This window comes from Chrysemys picta, chromosome 6 (genome assembly GCF_011386835.1).
Source record: "Chrysemys picta bellii isolate R12L10 chromosome 6, ASM1138683v2, whole genome shotgun sequence".
Taxonomy (NCBI): Eukaryota; Metazoa; Chordata; order Testudines; family Emydidae; genus Chrysemys; species Chrysemys picta.
In genome coordinates, this window is record NC_088796.1 from 55,582,417 (window position 1) to 55,607,359 (window position 24,943).

Sequence of the window (24,943 nt, forward strand, 5' to 3'; positions counted from 1 at the left end):
TTTACAGGACGTTGCGTTTGTTTGCTTTGTTTCGCTGTTGTTTGGGGAGGGAGGGATGGATGGAATTGTTATAACGTTTATTTTACGGGGTAGAAGCGCTGATCAGTTTAGGTGGGTTGCAAACGGGGATAGAGACGAGCAATGCAGCTGAGGAAGGCTCTTCACACGTGTCCAGCTGCCTTTCCACGGCTTCTGCAGCTCAAGATGCTGCTGCGGCTGCTGGCTGGCTCCTGCCTCCGCCGCCGCTGTAATATATCCCCTCTGCTGCTTTTGCCGTTTTCGAGCTGCAAGGCTGCATCTCCCCCTCTCTCTTTCGTCTGTTTTCCCTATCCCAGCTTCACGTTCAAGGTTTAACAGCGAGGTCACGTCCATTGACGTCAGCTTGAGTCTTACTGTACGTCCGGCTGCATTTACATACATCAAGGAAATTAGGGCATTAAAAATATGCAAATCCTGCTGCTTGAAGAAGAGACTGTAGATTCCCGGAGCGATCGTCCCTGTTATTGAAGATTGTAATTAAAGGAACAGAAACAAACCAAACTCCCCCCACCCTCCCCCCCCCCAAAAAAAACAACAACAACCAAAAACCCCGAATGACAAATATCTGTTAGGCACTGAGAAGAGGTTTCTGCTGCTCCGGTTCTGTGGCTGACTGAGGACTGCCGGCCTGCAGCACTGCACGGAGAAGAGAACAGGTTAGAGGAGGCTGCTCCAGACGTCTCTCTATGCATAATCAGAGATTCACCGCTGCGCCATTCTCCTCTCCTCCTCCTGCTGCTGCTGCTCCTGTTGGTTCCAGCGTGTATTATTTTTAATACTGATGCATATGTAAAGGTATATTTGCATTTTTTTAATTTACTGAAAGTTACAGGCTATCGCATTTTCTTTATATTTTCCTCCTTGATTTTAAAAAAAATCTTTTTCTTTTTTTTTTTTTGCAAGACTGCTCTGCTGTATGTGCTCTATATACAGTTTCCTCCCTGCTTCTGGTTGTATAAGGTTACCATATATGTACATTGTTAATACAATTCAAGCTGCACAACATTCTTGTTTGGTCTTAAAAGGAGAGGCACATATTACTGACGTGTACCTTGATCAGCTGTAATGGCAGCAGCTCGCGAGTGAAAGTTTGCTCTCCTAATTAACTTCATATTAGAAAAAATACCATTTTAGGGGACAAGGCAATCTAGATAACGTGCGTAATAGGAACTGTTTCAAACGATTTATAATATTTCGGTGCTGAATTACGACCTATATACGCACGTATTTCTCTGTTGATTTCAGGAATCTTTGATTTCAAAATATTCTCTTTAAATTGTGTAGATCTAGGTATGGTCAGCTTTCCCCAAGGAAGACATTTTCAACCATGTTGTACGTTCTGTCTTAACCGCTACATTAATAATGTACTACATTTTATTTTTAACGTGTGTGGCTTAAAACCGACACCTATGTGATTGAAAAAGCATTTCTATGTGTTATTTTAAAATATTGCCGATATCATTACATTGTATTTATCCTAGAATCCACAGGCCTTGAAGTATGTTAAAACAATGTTAGGTTATTTCAGTTTATTTTAATGGGGGAAAATATTTTTAAAATCGCAAACAAATAGTTTAAACTGTTTAAAAATAAAATATTACAGTCTTTCTAGCAATAGTATGCTTTAAAAATGTAGAATTTCGTACCATAAAAAGAACAATGCCCGCATGTACACACACATTTTTTAAATTAAATAAGTCTAAGCATATGCAGAGGTAATTAGTTACACTATGAATGACTTACCTGCACGAACGAGTAGGGCAAAAGTTAGCCCTCCGCAAGGATTGTAATGCATATATTTCGAAATACATATCAGAGTGTAATTTTCGTTCTACATTATTCAGCACCTGTTTCACAACATGTATACTTTAATTCTTTAGCGATTCTTACGGTATTTCAAGCGCTGCCTCTTGCTCTAGTTTTACAAGCCCTACACTAAAGTGCTCAGATGATATGTCACCCAATAAAAAGTGGTCAGATGGCCACACGTAAAACATTAAAAAAAAAAAAAAAAAAAAAAACGGAAACAGGCACTACCATCCATTAGGTTAGTTCTTACCTTACCATATATAGCACCAATACATTAGGAAAGTACATTTTCTACACATTTTTATGAATAACTGTTGGACTCCACAACTGATTGCAGGATTGCTCATTTACATGTAACGTTGGGGACACCTAGCTGGCTAAAACAATTCAGTCTTCTAGGCTGATTTTAATGAAAACCTGTGAATCATAGCTCTCTGCCTCTATATTAAGAGAGAGAGAGAGAGATGCACACTTATGAGCACGTACATATGTGTGTGAATAACACGCATAACTTGTATAGGCACAGGTACATGTTTGTACATATAGACATACATCTGTGTGTATGAATGCGTGTACATAGGTCTGCACGCTACATATATCACTGTTATATAATGCACAGCTCTCTGTGTCACACATCCGTCTGCGGTGTACACGTTATGTCTATATGGGTAGATAGATGCTGTAACCATATCTCTATCATCTCCTTGTCTGTGCCTGGTCTCCCTTAGTGGTGCAAGGCAGTGCCCGATGCGCCTGGATGGCTAGTTGCCGCTGCGTGTGCTGCTGCTTACCCCGGGGCCGGTGGGTCGCTGGGTGCCGCCGCTGGAGGGTGGGGAGAGCCGCTGCCGCGCTGCCTCCGGTGCCGGTGCTCTGTCCCAGCCGGGCTGCCTCGAGAGCGGTGCCTGAGCACCCCCCATCACCCGACACCCCCCCTCCTCACACACCCCCGCCCCTCGCCCTGTATTACCATACGGAGGCCGAGTCCCTGCGAATCACAGCAGCAGCGGGCGGCATTTGAATAAGCCCCGCAACCAGCACAAACCCCAACTCCTCCGCACGCAGCTCTATCTGCAAGGGCCACTTTCCCGGCCCTCCTGCACCTTGCAGCCCCTCCCCCCTCCAAGGCATGTGCCACAGGGAGAGCAAGGGACAGCTGTCTTGCTTCAGTCACTTGCCACTTTAACACTAACTTGGCGAATAGAATATGAACAATAAATATCGCTCCCCCCATTACGTTACACATTAGTTACCTAATACTGAGCATTTGCAAACTAAAAATACAGGGATATATATTTAGCGCCACATCCATACAGTTCACGTGTGTTTTTTAAAATGCCACAGAAGGATCATTATTCGCCACATATTTTACGCAGAAAATACCTAGAATCTGGATAAACATTGGCTCTAAGAGATGGAGCAAGATGTTTGTAAAAATACATTTTAATTCTTGTTACAGCTTCTTTTCCTTCTTGCTTGCTCTTTAAATGTAAGAGATACATTATTTCACCCGATCATACTGTAAATAATAAGACGTGTACAGGCACACTTTACAGGTGGGCACTCATTCTTTGGCATTCTTTACAGCTTATTTTAACAGAGATAAAAAATACAGCTCTGGAGGACTGTCGTTTTCACAACACCCAAACCCTTTACTGTAAGCATTAAAAAAATTAACATCAATGCCCTACATTTTAAAAGCGCCTGCACTTTTTCAATAAGACACAATTCTATTTATTTATTTATTGCCCCCACAACATTACTAAATTAGGACAGTGGTTTCCCTGTACAAAAGCTTCCCTTAACTACGGTAAATACACCTCACTAGAGCTAAATCCTCTCCTTTGGAGACAAAAAAAAATCAAAACTACCCATCCTTTTGCTGATTAATAATCTCTTACATGACATCCCAAGGCAGAAAACAAGAGCAGCGGCAGGAGAACAGAGGACAAGAATTTTAATACCGGGGAATTTAATTCACATTTCAAATAATGGCTAAATTGTTAGATTTTTCGGAACTGGGGGCGGGGAGAGGGGTGACGTGCGGTAAACTCTTTGTTAGATACATTTTAGTGAGTCAATAATATTGTGAGGCTTCAAAACGCTAACTTCAGCATCAATCATGGATAAGTAGCCAATGCAGCTGTGTTTCTATGCACGCAGTGTTCGTAGCTTTAGCACTTACGGAATAAGCATTAGCCACCTTTTCCTGATGGCTTTTGTGTTTTTATTTTCTTCATCAGTTTACACCTTGGCATAAATATCAATAAAGTTAAGATTTGAACTGATCCATTATTTCATTGGTTTCTATAATAATCTGCCCAAAATGCTGATTAAACCTTTTTTTTAAATCCACCGGGCTCGCTGAAGTCCGCTGCTGATCTTCTAGTACTGTACAGAGATCAAGTGAAAAGATGGCGAGGTTAGGGGTGGGTGGGACAGAGGTTGGATTCATGTCCCTCACCCCATTCATTTCTCTAGCCCCTTCCCAATAACTGACACAACTTTGTGGCCCTGTCCAACAAAGCCCCAGTACGATGGGCAGGTGAGAAAGGTGAGATAATACTGTCACTAAGAGAAAATTTACAGCCCTAATAGGTCCCTGGGGAAGGGATCAGGCGGGGCAGTCTGTGCCTTTGGACGGCTCCGGCCAGCAGGGGGATAGCGACACCTACTGGTCGCCCACACAAACCTACATGGTTGCGGGGGGCTGTGTGGGGCTGAGTTTAAATAAAAGGCTTAAGCAGAGCCAACATCAGGCTCGCTTTTCCTATCGAATACACTCAGTAGGGGAGGGAATAATGAAACCAAGCTCATATGTGTAACCCTTCAAACTCAGATTTTAACAGAGCGAAACAGGGTCTCGTCAAAAGATTTTAACCGAAATAAAAATAAAAAAACAACAAGCACTGGAGAGTCAAAGGCGATTGTGATATTCAGCTCACGAAACGCTCTTTCTAAAAGAAATCGACCTACTCTCCCTGTTATATAGGCATAAGAGCTCCGACCTACATTAAGTCTGAAGTTAAAATGCCCCCTCCCCCTTTCAGTGATGATCAGGATTATATTATTCAGGCATTACTGACCTGATGAGAATCATTTCAAACCCGTAACTGCGGAGTAGGTTCTTCCCAGGAAGTTGGGACAAAGTGGGTACCAGGACCGAAGAAGGGCAGCACTCGCAAGTCCCCACCTCACCCTTTCGTTCACCCACGACTGTGCCCAGGTTGAGCCTTTGTCCTGCTATGGTGGTTGTTTTTAATGGGGGGGGGGAGGGAAATATTCTAAAAATCATTTCAGCAGGGGCATTTCCCCAAGGCTTTAGCTTTCCAGTGTTAGGACCAAAAGATAGACATGTAACAGTAAACGTAATTTACTGTTAAAGGCAGCAGTATTTCACAAACCATTTGAGCAGGGATGGATGACCTTGACAATAATATCATAAACAATAGTCTAGTTTTAGTATTTGATCTTCAAAAAAGATAATTTGTCTTATTTAATTTGTATTGGTACTGTATGGAAATAACACATCCTAGCTACTCCCAATGTACATTGAGTAACTTAAGTGTTTCTTGTTGCCGCTTTTTGTTTGTTTTTGTTTGGGGTTTTTGTTTGTTTGTTTATCACTCTAAAATTAAGGATCGGGTTAATCTTACCAAAAAGATATGTTTACGAATGTAAACACTGGTAGAGAAGTGATAATCTTGTTAATCTGCTAGCAGGAACACACACACACACGAAAATGTAGATTATACATTTGATTGGATTAACTGCTTTTAAATGTTTTGTTATTTTTGGTAGTCTACTAACTGGGCCTTTACACAGTCAGTTTGGATCGGTAATTGACTTCCAAGACTTCATTTTAGCATTTATTTTTAAAATAGGCTCCTCTTTAAGATACAGTAGGAGGGGGAAAACAAGCTTACTGTCATTCAAGGACATTTCTATGTACCTGCAACAGTTTCTTTCTTTTTACTTACTTATTTAGTATTTTAAATAAAACGTCCACCTTTTTAACTATTACGAAAAAGTGTGCCTCGGGCCCATTAAATATGTATTTTAAAAGGTAATGTGGCTGACATATGCTGTTGAAAACGTGTCTGTGCCCCCAACTACCTTTCAGAGGTTTTAACTTCCTTTCATTCTGTACATCCAGATGTAGGTCCCCAAAGCATGTATGCTTTAAATGTGCATTAAGGATAATAAACAAAACTTGGCTACCTCTCAATTACATTATATCTGAGTCTGTATGAGCCCCATATCCATACATAATAATATTAACGTTTTCTTTGTAGGAAATATAATACAATAAAAAGGAAAGATACTGACAAAGATATTGTATCTGGTCAAGGATCTCACCTATACCCACAAAACTAAAACAAAACGAAAATCAGATATGTCTTTAAGTATTGAAGAGATATCTAAATGCTGGGTGATCGCACCTGCTGCAAGATGGATAATAACACACCGCTTTCCCGCTAATACAACAGTTTATCTGCCTGGATATTTTTGTGGATATTATTGTTCTTTTGTTTTAATGACAGCAGATAATGTTGATTTTGTATCTGGCACTAAGGAATTTAATACCTATTATTTTGCATTGAAAATAATGAAGTTCCCCCAATCTACCCACCAAAAATTAGCCATCCATGGGGATTACTGTAGCATATTTAGCAATATTCTTAGAAACAGCACGGATATGAATTTAAAGTTTGATCTTGTTGCAGAGCAATCGGCTTATTCTAACATATCTCCACATTTCAGAAGACTTTACTAGTTCTAGATGTTAGTACCTTTATTAGAATCTTTTTTTGTTGTGGGGTATGTGCGCGTGTTAACAAATAGTTTCAGGCATCTCTTAACACATTCTCGTGTCTGATAATATTTATTTTACAAAACACCACGGGATATTAAATACTATAAACACACGGAATCAGCATTGTCCTTTGTTCCAATATGTTAACTATAAAATTCATTTTCTGTATTAGGTTTTCCCCCTCTCTCTTCTTTTAAAGCTTTTGGGTAGGAAAGAATGAATAAAGAAATAGGGCTAGTGATCAGCAGCGCAGTCGACATGCATTAATCAAGTCATGAAAATGTAAACCTCTAACAATTCCCATCGATAAATTGGCGTGCTAGCTGGGCAGGCTAATTGTGGCAGCAGGCGTATTGCATAAAACCCTGGGAGTGGCTGGCCAAGGGATGTAGATTGCAGGCACATGATCAAAAGAATGATGTTGCGGGGAGAGGGTAGGGTCATCGCACCTTAACCCATCTTTCCAGGGGAAAAAGCCCCAGCGCGGAAGTGAGGGCTTTTTTTTTTAATTGAACATCCCACTTCATGTGAAAGTTCTTTCTGAAGCCATATCTGTTTTGCCAGTTTGCCTAAGCAAGATATACGTTTCTTTCTTTGAACCGACTTTGTACCTTTCTCTACCCCCATAGAGACTGTAGAACTTGGCTCAGTTGCATTTCTGTTTCCTCCAGCTAACAGAAAGGTAGCCAATGCCATGGGCAGGACAAATGTCAACTTTACCCCTACCAGAGCGATCAGGCATCTCGAGTACACACCCTTACAAAAGTCAGCCCTTACTTCTTCATTAAATAAACCATAGCTAGATGGCTGGCAACTTTAAAATGCGCACGCACGCAGTCTCACACTAATGTGCGACGTGTGGCTATGATCCTGGGGGTTCCAGCTCTCCCTGAACCTGTGTGCGTATAAAGTCTTCTTTCCTACACGTGCTGCCCCTCATTGAATACAGCCCGCAGTGTGTGTGTGTGTGTGTGTATGCGCGCGCGCGTGTGTGTGTAAATACGCCTATAGGCAGGTCGTCATCAGGTGATCAGACTTGTAATCCAATAGTATTTTTTCGTGTAAATAAGATTTGTCATTAACAATAAGAAATTAAAAGAAAAGAAAGGGAGATGCGAGCCCGGCTGGTGAAATGGCCTCTAGCTTTCCCCTGCTGCTGCTGCTGCTGCGCCCGGCGCAACCCGCTGAGCCCAGCATTAAACTTTCTCTCCGTGTTTGCAGGAAATCAACGTTTCCTGCGAAGTAGGTGAAGGGACCGAGCGCACCCAGGCTATCTGGGAGGAGTATGGGCAGGGAGGGAGGGGGTGCTGCTGCCGATATTCTCACTCCACCTCCTCCGTTCTCCCCCCTGCCCCAGCGCAGGGATAGCGCCCGGACCACCCTCACCAACCAAGTGGGTAAGCATCGCCTCGCCACCTCCAAAGCACACGGGGATTGGGACACACCTTGCCCCCAGGGCCTGGTCACTAAGGGGAAAGGCCATCAGACTCCTGCCAGGTGATGGTCAGTGCCCAGTGGCGGCTGCTGGTGCCCTTGTACTTACCCCAGCGATGCCAGTGTAAATGGTGGCCGAGCGCTTGCACTCCCACTCTCCCAAGGCTGCCTGCTTGCGAGAGGCTCAGGTCCTGTCTCTTCTCGTCAGTCTCTCCTCATGACACACGCACGCCCTCACTCACATAGAGCATTGACTTTCCGAGCCAAGCCCTGCTCATTCAGCCTTCGCCAAGAGCGAGGGAGAGGGGAGGAGGGGGGACCAGGATGCTGCCTGCCCTCACCGGGCTGCAACGTGACGCGCCCCCTTCGCCAGACATCAACCACCCACCCCTGGACGGGGGAAAAAAAAAAGCCTCGCGGGGAGCCTGGTGTGCACGTCAGCTCCGAGCTGACCAAGGGCCGGGAAGTACAAAAGCCTGTCTGCTGGGCCCCCTTCCTGCCTGTTCCACTGATTAAGCATGCAGGCGTCCGAAAGGGTGGGAAAATCCAGGGGAGCGGGGTCGCGAGCCACTTTCATCTCCAACTCGGCTTAATGAGGGAGATCCTACAACCCCTGCCTCCCTCCACATCCTGGGCAGCAGCAGCACCAGCAGCCGGCGCTTCTCCTGCCTCCTTCCCTCATCTCGGCGCAGCAGCCCTTGCATTTCGGGGCTGCTCTCCCTAACGAGGGTAGTTCCTCCAGCCCCATGCAAATGGCCCTGTACACAGCTTTAGATTGTGCCCAACACGTTCGGTGACTTTTTCCTCTTGAATTTATTTTAAAGGATTTTTTTTGGGGGGGGGGGGAAGTAACCTCGACACAGAGTCTGTTCATTCCCCCCCGGGATTTGATCCCACACAAATGAGTTCAGCAGACAAACTGCTGCATGGTAGTGATAATGCAGAGGTGTCACTCAAGGTCCAGGTGGGTTAGGGATTCAGCAAATGAGCACCTCGGTTGTTTCAAAATGCGCTCCTTTCCCAGTCGTTCAAGATGTTTCTTGAGAAGGGAGACAAAACACAAAATTAAAAGGTATTTAAAAATGGAAACTGACAGGCGCGGGGTGGGGTGGGGAGATGTTTTAAACAACAGATTAAGACAGATAACACCTGGGAAGTCTTGCCAAAGGGCTTTTAGTGCAAAGTGTGCATAGACACACTCAAATAATTTTGTGGATTTGCTTAGAAAGCTGTCTGTTTATCAATCCAGGCCCACCGTCAGTGCTTTGTTAAACACAATCAAAGCAGGCCCTCATTATTAATTCGATAGGAGGCTTTATGAATTATAGCTCCCTCGCTCGCTCTCTCACCTACACACACATACACACACCTACCTTTTTTGGGGGGGTGGAGGGGAGAAAAAAGCAGTGGAAACTTTCAGTATTGAAAGACATACTAATTGTCTTCTTGATTTCCTTGTTGAACTGAAGGTGAACTGCTACATTTTTACAAACGATTCATCTATACAAAAACCTGTTTACCTTTATATTCAGCCTAGATGTTACAGCACAGAATACCTAAACAACCCGCTTGGAAAACAAACCCCTACATTTCTAATTGTTACATTTACCACAGTTTGTTAACAGTTTACACAACAGTGATTTCATCCGACAAAATCTCCTTTCCTCTACAATGCAAATTATGGCACAATATGATTTGACAAATAACTGATGGGTGTGCATAGTACAACTGCAAGATTGTGGTTCGTGACGAGTTATGTAAGTGGTATGTGTCTGTACAGAATGGGGGATTGCAAACGTTAAATTACGAAGACTTTGACGCTATGTTTTAAAATGAATTTACCTGGCAGCTTCCATTTCAAAATAACCGAGTTAAATTAAATAGCGATTGTATCAATGATCTTGAAGTAAAATGGATAAACAGGAAGTTAGTTTTATTTTAAAAGCAGACTGGTTATATCAAAATAAAAGTGACGTTTGCTTGGTGTAGAAGGAAAACAAATTTAAATGAGTGTGAAATAAATAATTTAACTCTCTATATAATGTTATAAACCTAGAAAAATCTTTATTTTCCCCCCAAGATTTTGGCATTATGTGAAGTGCATAATGTAATAAGTATAAATATCTGCATATAACTATGTATAAAGTTAATTGTATTCTGATATAATTTAAATATTAAAATATCTGAACTATATATTTTTCATTAAAATGATTATCTAATCATTTCCTCATAATTTAACTTATTGTCTTTCAACTCAAATCCTAAAATTTGCTTTAAGTTTTAAAGCTGAACTCGCCTAACACCCTTCCCCCCCAAAAAAATACACACATAAATATTAATATATTGCAAACTGCTGGATAACAAATGTCTGCATATTGGTTTATAACATACCATAATCTGAAACATGTTACATTTCGACAGATTATCATTCAAACTCCGGGAATTAGCAGAGTAATTTTTCTTACATTGTCCATAAAAAATTTCCAATGACTACATTAACTTTTACTAAGTACCATCAGTTGCCTGGTGTATATTTCTTGCTGAGTAGTTCACATTCAGGTTTACTCTTCTCCAAAGCAGTACCTATATATACAGTAACGACAACATACTTTTCAATATATGCCTATATTGTTTTCAGCATACAAACACAGCTAATCTGTTTCTGGGCATCTCAACTGTAGCGACAAGGGAAATGAGTTGCTGTCGATCTTTAAGAATTCAAAGAGACAAAAAAGTGGAGAAAAATAATCAGATTGGTCCTATTGCCATTGAAGTCATTGGGAGATTTTCCATTTAAAATAATTAAATGGGAGCAGGATTGGGCCGACTTGTTTTGATTCTGGTTGAAATGGTTTGTCTTCTGGTTGAAAAATATTAGTTCTAAAGCCAGTTTATTATTACCTGGAGACTTGATTCTAAAAAGAAAATGTAAGTGAATGTAAATGACTTCCTAGTGTTTACAAACGAGATTTAAGACGAAAAAAGTGCTTAATTTTACATGCTTTTTAAAACTCCCGTATTGTTTTTTTCTGTCCATTAATAGTATTATTCACTATTTTATTAAGTATAATGAATCTTATCAAGTGGAATGAGATTTACCATGAGTTTTCTTTGAAGCTCTTTTGATGGAGACAGAGAGAGTCCAACCAGTTTTAAAGTTCTGCTTTATTTCTGAAATGATTTAAAATTGTGTTCTCGCTTATCTATTATTACTTTGGCTTTTGAAAGCTTTACTCTGCTCTTAGTACGTTTGCATTTGTACTTGCAGTTGGCAATGCTCTCTATGGACAATACAGTCTCGATGTGTAGTCAACAAAAATACCATAGCAAAATCGTATTCCTTAGTAAGTACTGGTCATATCATGTCATCGATTTTTAAGCAGAACTCTCCTGTGAAGTCATCGGAGACTTCAGCTTTAAAAAGATGACACTATATTACTCCGGTCTGCATAAGATTAAATCGATTAAACAAAAATAAGTTAGAAATATAAAATATATTATTTTCATCTATGGTAGTTAAACACAATTAAAAATAGAGCTCCGTCCTACAATTTCTACTGCTGCAAAACTTCTATTAACTTCAATTGACGTTTTCCCCGAGGAAGGAATGCAAGATCGAGTCCCTTAATTGTACAGTAGCTATAATCAGGACACGTATAGAGTAGCTGAGGATATTTATCTCCAATATATATATATATATATATATATAATGTTAATGCCACGTCATGTCGTGATAAAAATATATGTTAAGTAATTAATAAAATGCGCATTTCTGAAAATTCCTTGGTTGTAGGTGGTTTGACTTTTAAAGATTTGCATATGAGGGTCCAGTCCTGCGCCAACTGAAGCCAAAGGCAAAATTCCTATTGAAATCAATGGTCGCAAGAAGCGCCTTTACATTGTATTTGGTTTACCCCAAAAAAGTTTTGAGTCCATTTCTGTCTGAGGTATACCTACTAATCACGGTGTGCTTTATAACATTCAGAATGGAAAATGAGAAAGGGCCTTATGACATCTTAAGATTTTCTATGTAAAGAAATAAAGGCGACCAGATAAACCAAATACCGAGTTTGAACAAATTAAAAAGTGAACATTATACTGCAAAATAGAAAAGTACCAAACTGATCATTCTAATCCGAAATGTTAGAAGAAATCAAACCAGTTTCTGAGTTTTATAATTAATATCTTTTTTTATCTCGTTGTGATTGCTAGATGCACGTGAACAGCTAAATAGAATAGACTTCCGTTGGAATTTTTTTGGTGGTGTCACTTTCCAGATATATTCTGGGAAGAAGAGTTTTTCCCCATGGGAAAGAAATGACAAGGGTTATTTCCCAAAGACCTTCCTGTGGGTTTGTGCAAAATGCACATCCACAAAGGTATCTGATATTGAATAAATGATTGATCTCCAATGTGCTTAGTGCCTTTAAGATCCATTGAACTTGACACTGAGGGCGGCTAGAGTCTAGCAGGAAGTGCTCAGCAACTTGGGGGATCGAGACCAGCAACCCACGTTTATATATATATATATATATGCTAAGCGTCTAGCATTTTGTTTAAACGCGCAAAGCTGGAATGAGCAAGCACTCTGGGCACGTGTCTTGCAAGAACTCCTGCCAGGGGAGCCCATTCTTTCGTGCACCTGGATCTACTCTTGAGATGAGCTGCATCAGAAGTGAAGAAATAGGAGCTGTCCTCCATCTAGTCCAAGAAAGGGCCCTTTCTCTTGTACAGACGTTCCCAAGCAACTCTGCACTTAATCATTTTCCAACAAAAGATACCTGTGGAAATCAGGTACATTCCCATAATAGAGGGGTAGGGTAGAATGGGGGCGGGGGAGAATCCTTTTGAATTCCGTCTGGTAAGAGTCTGTCTCGGCCAAATCCATGACATAATGCTATTCACAACAGACACCTGTGCAACAAAGCTATAATGTACCTGGATCAGATTTTAATTTGCTAGTTCTGCGGGATAGATCTTCAGAAAAAGAATGAACCATTTAAACAAGTTGCGTGCGTGCATGCTGTGTGCAGTATATATTTGTATAAATGATATACGGATACATACACATACTGTATATAGCATATAGACATTTAAAAACTCTCTCTGTGTATATATCTATAACTAGATGCTGATGTGGCAGATTTAGGTTTCACTTAGAAAACTTCACCACAAAGTGCCACTGAAGAATCAAGGATCACGGTCAGAAAACAAAAATAAGCATTTTTTACTCTGGGCTATGCTGCTTTTTGATTTAGACATCCGAGTGCCTCTTCCCCCTTATACAGGTCCCTGTGAGCCGGGGATTAGTGTTTGCCCCCTCTAAGTCACTCTCCTTCTTTGGGACAGAGCTAAACAATTATCCGCTAAAACAGGGACCCTAACCCTATGACAACTTTCCACTTAATCTCCAGTAAATGCTTCCCACCAGATAAACCAGGGACAAAAGGAAGCAGACCCAAGTAATCAACAGTTTTATTCAAAAACTAAAATGCAGGGAAAGCCAGATTTATCCCTGCCTGCTAGGAGAGGAATACAAAGCTAAAGAAAAACAATGCATATGCCTAGCATTTTGTTAAACAGGTTTGGTAACACGGAAAATAAATATGGTAAATTAAATACATTTGTTAAATACAAACGACATAGGTCCCTTTTAAAAAGTCTATATGATTTTTTAAAAATATCAAGCAGTAAGAAGTGGAACATTTCAAGGTCATGTCATGCTCAGTCCAAGAGGATTACTGTATATTCGCTAAGAAAAACGGCCCAAACTTTATACTTCGTATGTAATCTGTGAATTTACTCCATATTATTATTGCTGAAATTTCTTTCCTTCAGAAATATTTATTGTCCCTAGAGAGGTAATCAAACTCAATAATACGTGTTAAATAAACTTGTCTGTATCAAGCAAACTAGATCACTGGAATATTTATTCCAATCTATGACTCAATTTACCTCCCGACCTCCCATACGTCCCCCCGGAGACCAGCAGTTGGTCTTGTTTCAAATCAACGTGGAAAATGCTTTCGGACATTCTCCTTAAATGCTTTTGGAAACATACATATCAAACGAAATACAGATATTTAAAGACCTTTCGGGGATTCAGAAACAGGCACGCGACAGAACATAAAAATAAAATAAAAGTATACACCTATTGCTCCAATAAGTGTTAGCACACATTTTTGTCTGGCCCCTTTGAATTATTTTACAGTAGGAATTAGAAATCTGTTCGTTTTAGTGACGTAAATCCCTGGCCGTTTGTTGCATTGATTTCACCGAATTGAAAGCCAACATTAAAACCTTTCATCGTTTCATTCTCTAATAAATGTTCCCCCTTTACGTTGATTTCTGTTTCTTTTCAACACCTAGGCGGGCAAATTCCTAACACCTTTTCTTAACTGAGGCTAGGAGCACCACTGCATTTGTGTGCTGGCCAGCAGCCTCACAGAGCCAGAGGAGGGGAGTGAAAACGCCAGTGATCCTGCACAGGGAGAAGAGATTTCACAGCAACTTAGCAAGCAAACAAGACAAAAGTTAAAGAGTGATGGCACGATACCTTGCCCCCGGTCACTCAGACGTGCGCTTCCCATTTTGTACATGATGAAGAGTTTTGGTAAGTGCTTTTTATATTTGGTTTGGTTTGTCTATATAAGCTCTGCTCCTGTACTGTACAGAGAAACGCCCGTTGATGGACTACAGTGTTAATTAACGCAGTGCTAATTTGAGTAAGAGGAAATGGAGGTGGAACTAGGTGCAGCAAGACTGCGATGGGCCAGTGACCTCTAGTGGCGAATCAAGGACATACAGTTCGGATGAACTATCACAGGAGAATAGACAGCAAATTTCCTCACGGCATCTTCCCCTTCCCCTCCAACAGTTTACTTGAGGTAGAAGGGTCTGTGCGGTTCTCCAGTTGGAAAAAGTAAACTGTGTAAAGCACCAGCGCGGAAGATGTGATTTAGCTCAAGTGGCTTAATCTAGCTGCACTGTCAGTTAAAAAAAAATAACAACATTTCTGACTGACTGACTGACTTTTTCGGGGGTGGGGGAGCAGGGAGGATTTGGAACATTTGGGGCTGGGAAATGCTCAAGACATTTGCGGTCACTGTTAACACCACCCAGGGTCATGCTGCATCAGAAGCTACCTCCCCAAATATCACCGTAGGGGAAACAAACAAACAAAAATGTCACTCAGCAAATAGAGATTAGCAGTCAGGACTTTATTGCAAACTTGAATAAACAAGTAAAATGCAGGAAAAATATTACTTGTGTAAATAACAAAAGTGACTATCAAACATAACCCCTCTTCCTTCTTCCCTTCCTCTCCCAAATTGAAACGATTAGGGTTATTAAAACGTTAGAAAATATTTAAATTGGGAATTATTTTAACCACCAGATAGTTACAGAGCATTATAAATGGCTTCGAGGTACCTTTAATACGAAAAGAGTTTATGGATGCAATCACTTTGTAGCGTATTTTAGAGCTTGAGCATATAGTGCAGTGTGTCTGCAACGTGAAACACCTCATGTGTTAAACATAACCACGTATTTAATTCTTTACTTTCGTTGAGCCCAGTAGCAACCAGAATGAAACTTTGAAAATGGGATAGAATCAGTTAAAATAATTCTAAAAAGGCAATTAGAGCAAACTCGTGGTTGTGGCTTTTTGGAGATGCCTAATGCAGCATTCTTGTTTAGTTTAGTTTAGTTTAGTTACATTCCATAGCAAATAATGTACCAGGAAATGACAGCTGGAAAAAAAAAGACAATTCGCAATTAGTATTTTAAGGTAATCTTTACAACTACCTTTACTGTAATCAGCCCTTTTTGGGTATGACCCTTTGTGCCTTTATCCCACACCTTGCAATCTAGATCTTTGCACTTTTCTTTCCGCTGTAGATAATAGTTTTAAGATTCATAAGAAAGAAAGAAAGAAAGAAAGAAAGAAAGAAAGAAAGAAAGAAAGAAAGAAAGAAAGAAAGAATACCACGCAGTGCAGTGGAAAATTAAACCCAGTGTAAAGTTAAAAGTAAGCACAAGGGCAATTTCTCAATATTCATTCTCTGCCAAAAACCTTCAAACCAAAATCAGTTTTAAATCTTGAATATAAAAGCGCCGTTCTGTTAGTAAATTATTAGCTAATCCTAATGCAGAAAAAATGAGAGATTTCTGCCGGAGCACGAGGAGGGGCTCATGTATGTACACTTACTACTAGATATGGAATTACTTCAAAGTCTTGTAATGTCTTGACTTAGAAAACTCTGCTCTGGAAAACAGAAGAAAAGTAGAGCAGAAACTCAAATTAATCAAATAGAGAAAGAGAACATGGTATAGGGAAAACTTGCAAACCACTCTAATAAGGAACTGAAGATGTCCGATCGCTTCGGAGGGCGGAACACATTTCAGAAACTAAAAAGGGCAACATACTTAAAAAGTGAAACAAACGTACTGTATGAAGAAGATGGGACAAAAGTCCCAAAATTCGGTTAGCTTAGCTGCCTGGAAAAAATATTGAGCCAACAGAAATAATTGACACAAAAGTGACTACAGATTTCGAATAAAAGTAGGGAATGTATGGGGAAAATTAGAGAAACGAAAGCATTTAGTCAATTTCAGCGTAAAAACATCACACACAAAGGGGTCTTACTGCAATTAACCAAGTAAAAATGTTGAGATAATGGCATGGGTTAATAAAGAAAACGATGAAGAGAGAATGAGGGGAGGGAAGGGGAAGCCATCACTAGAAACTTTAAAATCTCTCAGCTAGGAGAAAAGAGCTTCCTCTTACTATATTGATTTTTATCTTCTGTTTAACCCAGAAAGAGTTTATACCACTCATGGCAGAAAATTGCCCTCCAGGTTCTATAGTTAAACAGAGCAGGGTCGTTTTGGTCCAGGTTAGAGATTAAGGACTATTATTAATATACAGTGTAATGAAGAGACTGATCGAAATACCCACGTAGTTACTGATCCAAGATACACTTTTTCAAAAAGTAAGTACAGTAGCCAGACCGGCTTGATACATTTTCTATGCCGTGACAGGCAAGAACTGGTTTTTGCTCTTAAATAAGGGAACCAATATCTGGCGAAAAACAAACAAACAAACAAAAACAAACCACCTTTCCTTAAAACAAAGAGACAAAATATATTAACTCCGCCCATACGCTGGATGTTCACCACCAATGTGGGGAAAGGTCCATATAGTTAGGTATCTTTCCCACATTAGTGAAGTCTGGAACTACCACAAGGAGAGAGAACTGGTTTTGCCCCACAGATGTAACAATTCTAGACTTGCTGGGACGTGCACGCAAGCAGTGAACAGTGTGGGTTTTGAATCCTTATTTTCCTAGCTCTGTAGAGAATTTTCTGAACAACCTTTTCTTTCCCATTTAAAGGCAAATGGCATTAGAATTGATAAGAACCGCTGGCACATGAATCTTTTACCTGCACTAAATGAGAGCAGGCGGATAGATCAGAGATTCTTTAAAACATGCAAATAGCGGGAGGTTAAAGCCTAATAATAATCTGTGATCTAGAATTAAAGATCTTAATAGTCATCACCCACTAAATCAATCTACCGACAGAGTCCATCATCCATGTTTTATTTATTAGAGAAACACCTGTCAGGTTATCCTGGGGAAATCTACATATTTTAACCAACAGCTTCAGTACAATGAATTTAGGACTGGATTATTTGCAGTTTTCTTCCTTTCCAAAATCACTTGCACTCTGTGCAGAGATTGCAGGAGCGCTAGTCAGCTGAAGGGTTTCCAGAATATGTATCCCCGGACATAAGTATCCACTTCTCTAGAACTTCATGCCATGTGTCTGGTTACTTTCCGAGCAGTGGACAATATTACTGACACACACATAAGTATTTGAAGCCGATTTCTGAGCATTAAGATCCCCTCTCGCTTTTCCCTTCCATAAAAGATCTCGCTATTTTGGTGCAAGTACGTGAGATGAAACAAAGGGGACATTCCGCATGAAAGAATGAAATGCATTTGAAGAGTTCATGGGTTAACATTGAAGGAATTGCTAAAGCACCAGCATCACCATCAGCATTATCCCTGCCTTGATATTCATTCTCTGGAGAAAGTTCAGAGGCAAAAAGCAAATTTCTAACCCACTTTAAAGTCAGAGGTTTCCATGCGCTTGCATGATGGTTTATATCTATGGAGTTGTATTAACAAAGTTCTCTCTAGTCTTCTTCAACAGTGGATCAAAGGGAATGATAGGACTGAACTGATCTTAAACTGGTTGCTCAGTTGTGATATCCCCCAGTGGAAAAGCTTTAATCTCAGAGAGAAGTAGGTGTCCCATGCCATGAAATACAGTATCTTCTCACTTACAAGAGATTTCCATTCATTTGTGTTTTCTCATAGATTCTCATACAGTGATGGCTATTTCTAATGTCCTAATAGCTTCTATTGATTTTTTTCCTTATAATTGCTTTTAGGAAACTACGTCGGAGTCCAATGGATCGTTTTGTTTGTGGAATCAAAGCTCACCAAAGAGTGAAACAAACCACTGGATATCCTTGAATGCTGTATTTTGTATCTTGGTCACTGATTTAGCCCATAAGCGTGTAAAAATTCACTGGGGCTATTGTATAAAATCTATACAGCTCAGCAGACTCATGTATCTTGTTTATTTAAGCAGGAGAATGATTAAATTTGCTCTAGAGATACACTAGTTTCAGGCAAAAGCATGCAAACTACCCAGTGTATAAAGTTCCCAAATTTAAGCAAACCACAACCCCTTTTCAAAATCTTGCATCACAAGTGTATTAGACAAACATATATGCCTTTTAGCAGACAGAAGTTTCCTGGCACAGATGTGGTTCTGAGTGGATGCTGCTGCTAAAACATTGCTAAAATAACCCCAAACAAGTGACACTCCGGCTTGCGGTGCTATGCGTGTGCTGATCAGAGATCAGAATTGAGCCCTCAGTGTTGCGACATCATTGAAAAACTCAAACAAGGGGAAGATACTGATCTTAAAGGAGGAGACTATTCTTTGTGCACAGATATTTTGGTAACTAGTATCAATCAGTAAATAATAAGAAAATATATGAAATAGATTAAAGCAACATACTTAGGCTTAATTAAATAACCTGTCTGTCTAACCCAGGATTTCCCGATTTTTTTTCCCTTATGGACCTCATTTTATAAGATACATTGTTTTGTGGACCAATTCCTATCCTAAATTGAATTGTTCAGATCACTTCCCCTCCCCTTCATGACTGGAGCAACTACAATTTCTTAAAGGGGAAAGTCATATTAGGAAAGTATCGAAGGTCGTTTTCACCATCTTTTCATGCCATTTGGCAGATGGAAAGGAGAAGGAGAGTTGAATCTCATGACCAGACAGCTCTCTGCAGAACACCAGTAAGTTGTTCTATGGATCAGAATAAGAGTTGCTTGTCTAATTCCAAAGATATGGTTTATATAGCACACGTAGTATCTTAGAACCTTCTTGTGCCCTCAGTTTATAAAAGGACTCCCCATCACAGACAATAGAGAGTTGTATTTAAAATTCGATGGCAGGTTGTAGCCCATACTGTTTACAAATTATTTCTCTGGAATGGGGCTCTTTAATCACAAGAAGTTCAGAGGTGAATTGACACGCACACAAGCAGGTGCCCTCTATTTCTGCTTCCTATTAGCCTGCACAGTTAAGGGAGATCTTCCCCCACATCTCTGCCCTGCCACTGCCCCTTTGCCCTCTGTTTTTATCAAAAAAGAAAACCTAATTCCATGCGAGATTGGAACTCAGAATATATTAATGAATGGAGATTATCTATACAACAGGGAACAGGCGCCTGTCAATTATAGGGCTCTCCTCTGGTTTCTCCCCAGATTGTACCAATCTTTCCCTTTTACAAGACTAAGTTGCCACTGAGAGTAAACTTCGAGTTTGTAGCATTAGCAGAAAACTGCAAAGCCCTCTTTAGCCCTAGCCTGATTATAAACTGCCCCTAATTCAAAGTCAGCTTGTCTTAATTTTACACGGGTAAAATACTCAAATCCTGATTCTGAATCCATCATTGCTTCTTACTATTATTGTTTGCAGTGTTGGAGGAGTTGGTCTCAGGGTAGTAGAGAGACAAGGTGCGAGATGTGATATCTTTTATTGGCCCAGCTTGTGTTGGTGAGAGAGACAAGCTTTCTAGCTACAGAGAGCTCTTCTTCAGGTCTGGGAAAGGTACTCATCCCTCCTGTTCTTCTCCTTTCCCTCCTCCTGGCACTGTTGGGTATTGAGCCGGATGGAGGGTTTTAGTTTGTTCATTTGTTTGTTTTCCAGAAAAATTTAACAAACATGATTTTGTTTGTTCATTTTCATTGTTTTCAGCAGGAAATGTTGCCGTTTAACTGAAAATCTGAAAACCATTTTTTTCTGGCTTTCTGCAACTGAAAACCATTTTTTTAGGGGTCAGACATCCCTCCAGTCTTCCTCCCCAAATCCAGCCCAAGAGGATGGGCAGTTTCATCTGAACATTCCTGGGTTTTGTTTCTCTCTCTGTCTCTCTTTCTCTCTGAAAGCAGACCCTTTTCATGAACACCTTTGTTTCGTTAAAAGCCCATTTTTTCCCAGAAGAAATAGTTTTGAAGGAGAATTTTTGACTGGCCCTATTTGCCTCTCCATCCACTCAGCTTGGAGTGAGCTTTTCTCATTCTCCCCCTTCTCCTCTTTAAGATCCCCTTTCTGCAGAATCTAAGCTTTCATTTTTTTTAAAGTATGTTTCTAGCCCTCCTGTTGGCAAAGTTAATATTCCAAATGCCAAAGGGAGATACTGATGCAGTGTTGCCTTCCAGTATCTGCAGTCAGCCTGACAAAGTGACTGAGCAGTGTGAACTCCCCTCTTCCATTAATCTCTGTTTTTACTTGTCAGCACTTCTTATTTCATTGCTGATCATTTTATCAGCTGGAATAGGAGAAGGGAACGAAGCACACAGAGTGAATTGGCAGTTGGGGCAGGGAAAGAAACAGAGTGGAAAGAAAAGAGGAGAGACACAGAGATGGGGAATGGGAAGAGAAAGAAGGGCTATGATAATGGTGGTTCTAAAGATGAAAATATTTCCCACTGAACTAGTGCAATAGGATCATCTGCCTCCAGATTACCCTCTTGTGGCCAAAGGTGCCTCTACTGTGCCCTGCCTCTGTTTTGCCCTTCTTCAGGACTTCTTAAACAAATTCCACACAGTCTTTCTTATCCACTCACAGCCCTTTTGGGGGTCTGGTTTTATTAACACAAAGTTCCAAACACAAACACATTTTTTCTACCTGGTCTGAAGCTGGCACAGCCCATCCTCACTGAACTACTGTCCACTCCTGTTCTCTGAGCAGTTACAGAAGATGCAAAAGCTGGCCTGCCTTCTTCCAAAGGAAAAACAAACCTTTCAGCTGGGTCTTCTTACCCAGCCCCATCTTCCTTTTTCAGGGACCACTGCCAAAGACCCTCTGTCCCTGCAGCTTCACTCTGAACTTCCCTTTCTAGCTCTGTCCTCACTGAGCCACCCTCCCGCCCTTCATAGCCCAGGAGCTTTAATCGGCTTAACTGAAAGCACCTGCTCTGGCACAGGGAAGCTGGACCCCCTTTAATCATAGGGGCCAGCCACTCTGCGACAGTGATGCTGAACGCCACTTAACAAATAATCATATCTAAATAAACGTCTATTTATGGCCATGTTCTGTTCTTGATCGAAGGGGAAATATCCCATTGACAGCAGTGAGAGATTCGCTGTGAATCCAGGGGAGTAGATAGACTTAAATCTATACCCTGGTCCATGGATCATAAATGGAACTTGGCTTTCTGCAGAGAATGAGTTTGACACTCCTGAACCTATAGTTTCTGGCCTATAATTACTTTTTCCTGTGGATTTAGGTGCAATAGTCATTCTTGTTCACTGTATTATATTTGAATAGTTATATATTCTAATGGGTTTAGGGAACAGACTTAATGGGCCAGATCCTCAGCACTGATCCACTGAACTAGGCTGAATGACACCAGCTGGGAATCTAGCCCTCTGTATGATTTTGCCAATCAGATAACAGAATCTCCATAAAACTACATGAAAAATCTCTAACATACATAAACTGTATGTTTATGAAAAAGCTAGTTTCTCAGTGGCTGGAGCTTTACTTTATAAATTCCTACCAGTAATTTAGGTTCAGGCACACAGTAATTTGACTGGTTGGAACAACATATATAAGTGTTTCTGCTGTGTTAACAACAGTGGTAGGGTAGGGTGTACAGTAAATGCAGAATTTTTGTATATTTGTATGTTATAAAATGTGGCAGTTGCTCACTAGTAGATGGCTGCGTGGCTAGATTTGAAGATCTTGAAGTTTTTCAGGGGTTTACAGTTTGTCCAAACACATCCAGTAGCTGAAAATTAGAAATTCACCCTCTCAGCATAGGAGTATTGCAACACATATATTTTACAAAGAAATCCAATCAGACATAAGATAAAAAAGTAAAGTTTAATGTTTTCATTTTTTTCATTTCTTTAATTAAAACTTGACATTTTAGATTATCTTATTTTTCCAGTCACTGATCAATAATGTGAGCTAAATTTTTATTTTAAAATCTTTTTTACATGAAACTCTGTGACGGGATCCATGGGGTGCAACCTGGGACTGTGGGACTGGTGTGCTCCCTTAACTCTCCAGCCTGGGCTGTCTCTCACAATGCTTTGCTAGTGAGAAGCAGCAAACCCCTCCAGGTCTTGTTACCACTCAGTACAACCGCATGTGGAGCCCCACACCCAGCTAGATTGTATGAATGCTCCCAGAGCCACTCATGAATCTCAGAGAAAGGCAACAGCCAAATCCCCCCCAGTTCCAGACACTTTCTTGAGCAATGCAAGTTTATTAATTGGTTCACCGCTTCATCAATGGAAAGTGGATGTACACCAGCCTTTGTAAACCTGAACAGATTTACTAAACATTTCAGGCAAACTCATTGGTAAAGATAAACAGTAAAACAAGTTTATTGACTACAAAAGATAGTTTTTAAGCGATTATAAGTGATAGGAAAAAAGTCAGAGTGGTTACCAAAATACAATAAAATAAGCACACAGTCTAAACTCTCAACCCTATTAGAGTGGGCAACATCTAGATTAAGCAGTTTTTCTTACCCCACTGGATATTGCAGTCCATAGTACACAGGTTTCACTCTTGAAACCCGGGCCAGTCTCCTCTGTTGGAGTCTTCATTCTTCTGAGCAGCCTTGTTGCTTGCAGCATTGGTGGGGGGAAGGAGAAAAGACCAAGCATGTGGTCCCTGTGTTCTGTTTTATACTCTTAGTCCATGTGCTTGGAGAACACAAGTCCAGGAACGTCTGGTGGACATTGCTGAGTCACAAGATGAAGCAATACCCATGGTGTGTCTCCTGTGAGTGAGTCATTGAATTGTAACCAGGGGTGAAAGTAATATTAATTTCTTACCGGTATGGGGGCCAGCTCTGGTCCCCGGAAGGGGTGGGGCCTCGGGCGGAAGGGGCAGGTTCTTGGGGGTCAGCTTCCCCCAGCCAGCCCAACCATGCTGACTGGCCCCCGCCACCTGGGGCTCCGGTGGCGTTTTAAAAGGGCCCGGGGCTCTGGCACTGCGGCAGCGGTGGCTGGGTGCCCCCAGACCTTTTAAATCGCCTGCCCCAGGGCAGCTGCCCCTTTTCCCCCACCCATCAGCGGCCCGGGGGGGCAAAAGGGGCCATGATGCTAAAGTTCTGCCATGGCAAAGGGCCACCGACAGGGGAGGCAAAAGGGGCAGCAACGTTAAAGCACTGCCGCGGCAGCGCTTTAACATGGGCTGTGTATGGGCTGGTACTGGCTTCTTACTGGTACACCATACCGGCCCGTACAGGCCCACTTTCACCCCTGATTGTAACTCCTATGCTGGACAATGGCTGATGATGTCTGTTCAACACCAGCCTGGGCGTTGGTTACCTCTTCCCTTGTCATAGTCTCTGAAGAGCTAGTATCTCGGCACTTCCCAAACCCACAACATATTTTAGTGAAAACCATACACCACAATTCTTATAATTTTATATGCATTAATGAGACACATATTTATATGGAACAATGGGTTTCAGCAGATTGTAACCTTTCCCCTAATACCTCACATGGCATGCTTTATATGCAATATCACAATTATATATAAAAGAGAAATATGGGGCTTACAGAGCATTCCCCTGAGGTACAGTGTCAGAAACTCCGCTATCACTGTGTACCAGTGCAGTACTGTAACTTTCATATGCATAATTTATCAATATCATAATAGCTTCACATTCTGACCTGGAGCTGTTGTAGTAGGGTCAGTGCTCCTTCTGAGTGCTGTGTGACCTACTGGTTTACGGCTTGATCCTATCTCATTAAGGTCGATGACAAGACTTCCGTTGATTTCACTAGGAGCAGGACTGGGCCTTTAGCTCTTCCTGCACACCCCTTATAGGTAGAAAATATAGAATAGGTCATCATGATTTTGAAGGAGTTATTACACAAACATTGTTAACCTTTATTACATTTTAAAATTATGTACACATATATATAGAAATTGGTGTGATTTACTTATTTTACAAAGTAGGGAGTTTGAAATGATAGCAGGATTTATTCTTCAAGAGCAATATCCAATATAGGAGTGGAATTCTTCCAATGGACTGCTTGGCAACAAGTATTATAAGTATTCTAAATATTATAAAATATTCATTGATTTTTTTTCTGCTGGCATTTATTGCAGTGGAACACATTGGTGTTGGTAATAAAGGTGTGACACACAGGAGTGCTAGTAAGAAACTGAATTCTATTTCCCGGTCGCTGGCACCTGACATGGATCAGGGTTACAAAC

At 40.9% G+C, this 24,943-nt stretch overlaps 2 long non-coding RNA genes across 7 annotated transcripts in view; one reads left to right on the plus strand and one right to left on the minus strand.

The window, feature by feature from the left end:
* The window catches only part of LOC101948281 (uncharacterized), a 170,267-nt gene extending 155,480 nt beyond the window's left edge, over nucleotides 1-14,787 (minus strand). Inside the window, exon 1 of one of the 6 annotated variants that reach the window (XR_255342.5) lies at nucleotides 14,652-14,787. This is a non-coding gene — a long non-coding RNA (uncharacterized LOC101948281). Of the gene's footprint in view, nucleotides 1-1,782; nucleotides 1,977-2,639; nucleotides 2,919-8,204; nucleotides 8,450-14,651 lie in introns of those variants that run through there. The other 5 variants (XR_508686.4, XR_508689.4, XR_010602215.1 and 2 more) reach the window with 5 other exon arrangements.
* On the plus strand, nucleotides 634-19,845 carry LOC135984291 (uncharacterized). Its single transcript, XR_010602217.1, has 3 exons — nucleotides 634-834; nucleotides 14,465-14,708; nucleotides 18,555-19,845. It is a non-coding gene; the product is annotated as an uncharacterized LOC135984291 (long non-coding RNA).
* Nucleotides 19,846-24,943: the final 5,098 nt, after the last annotated feature.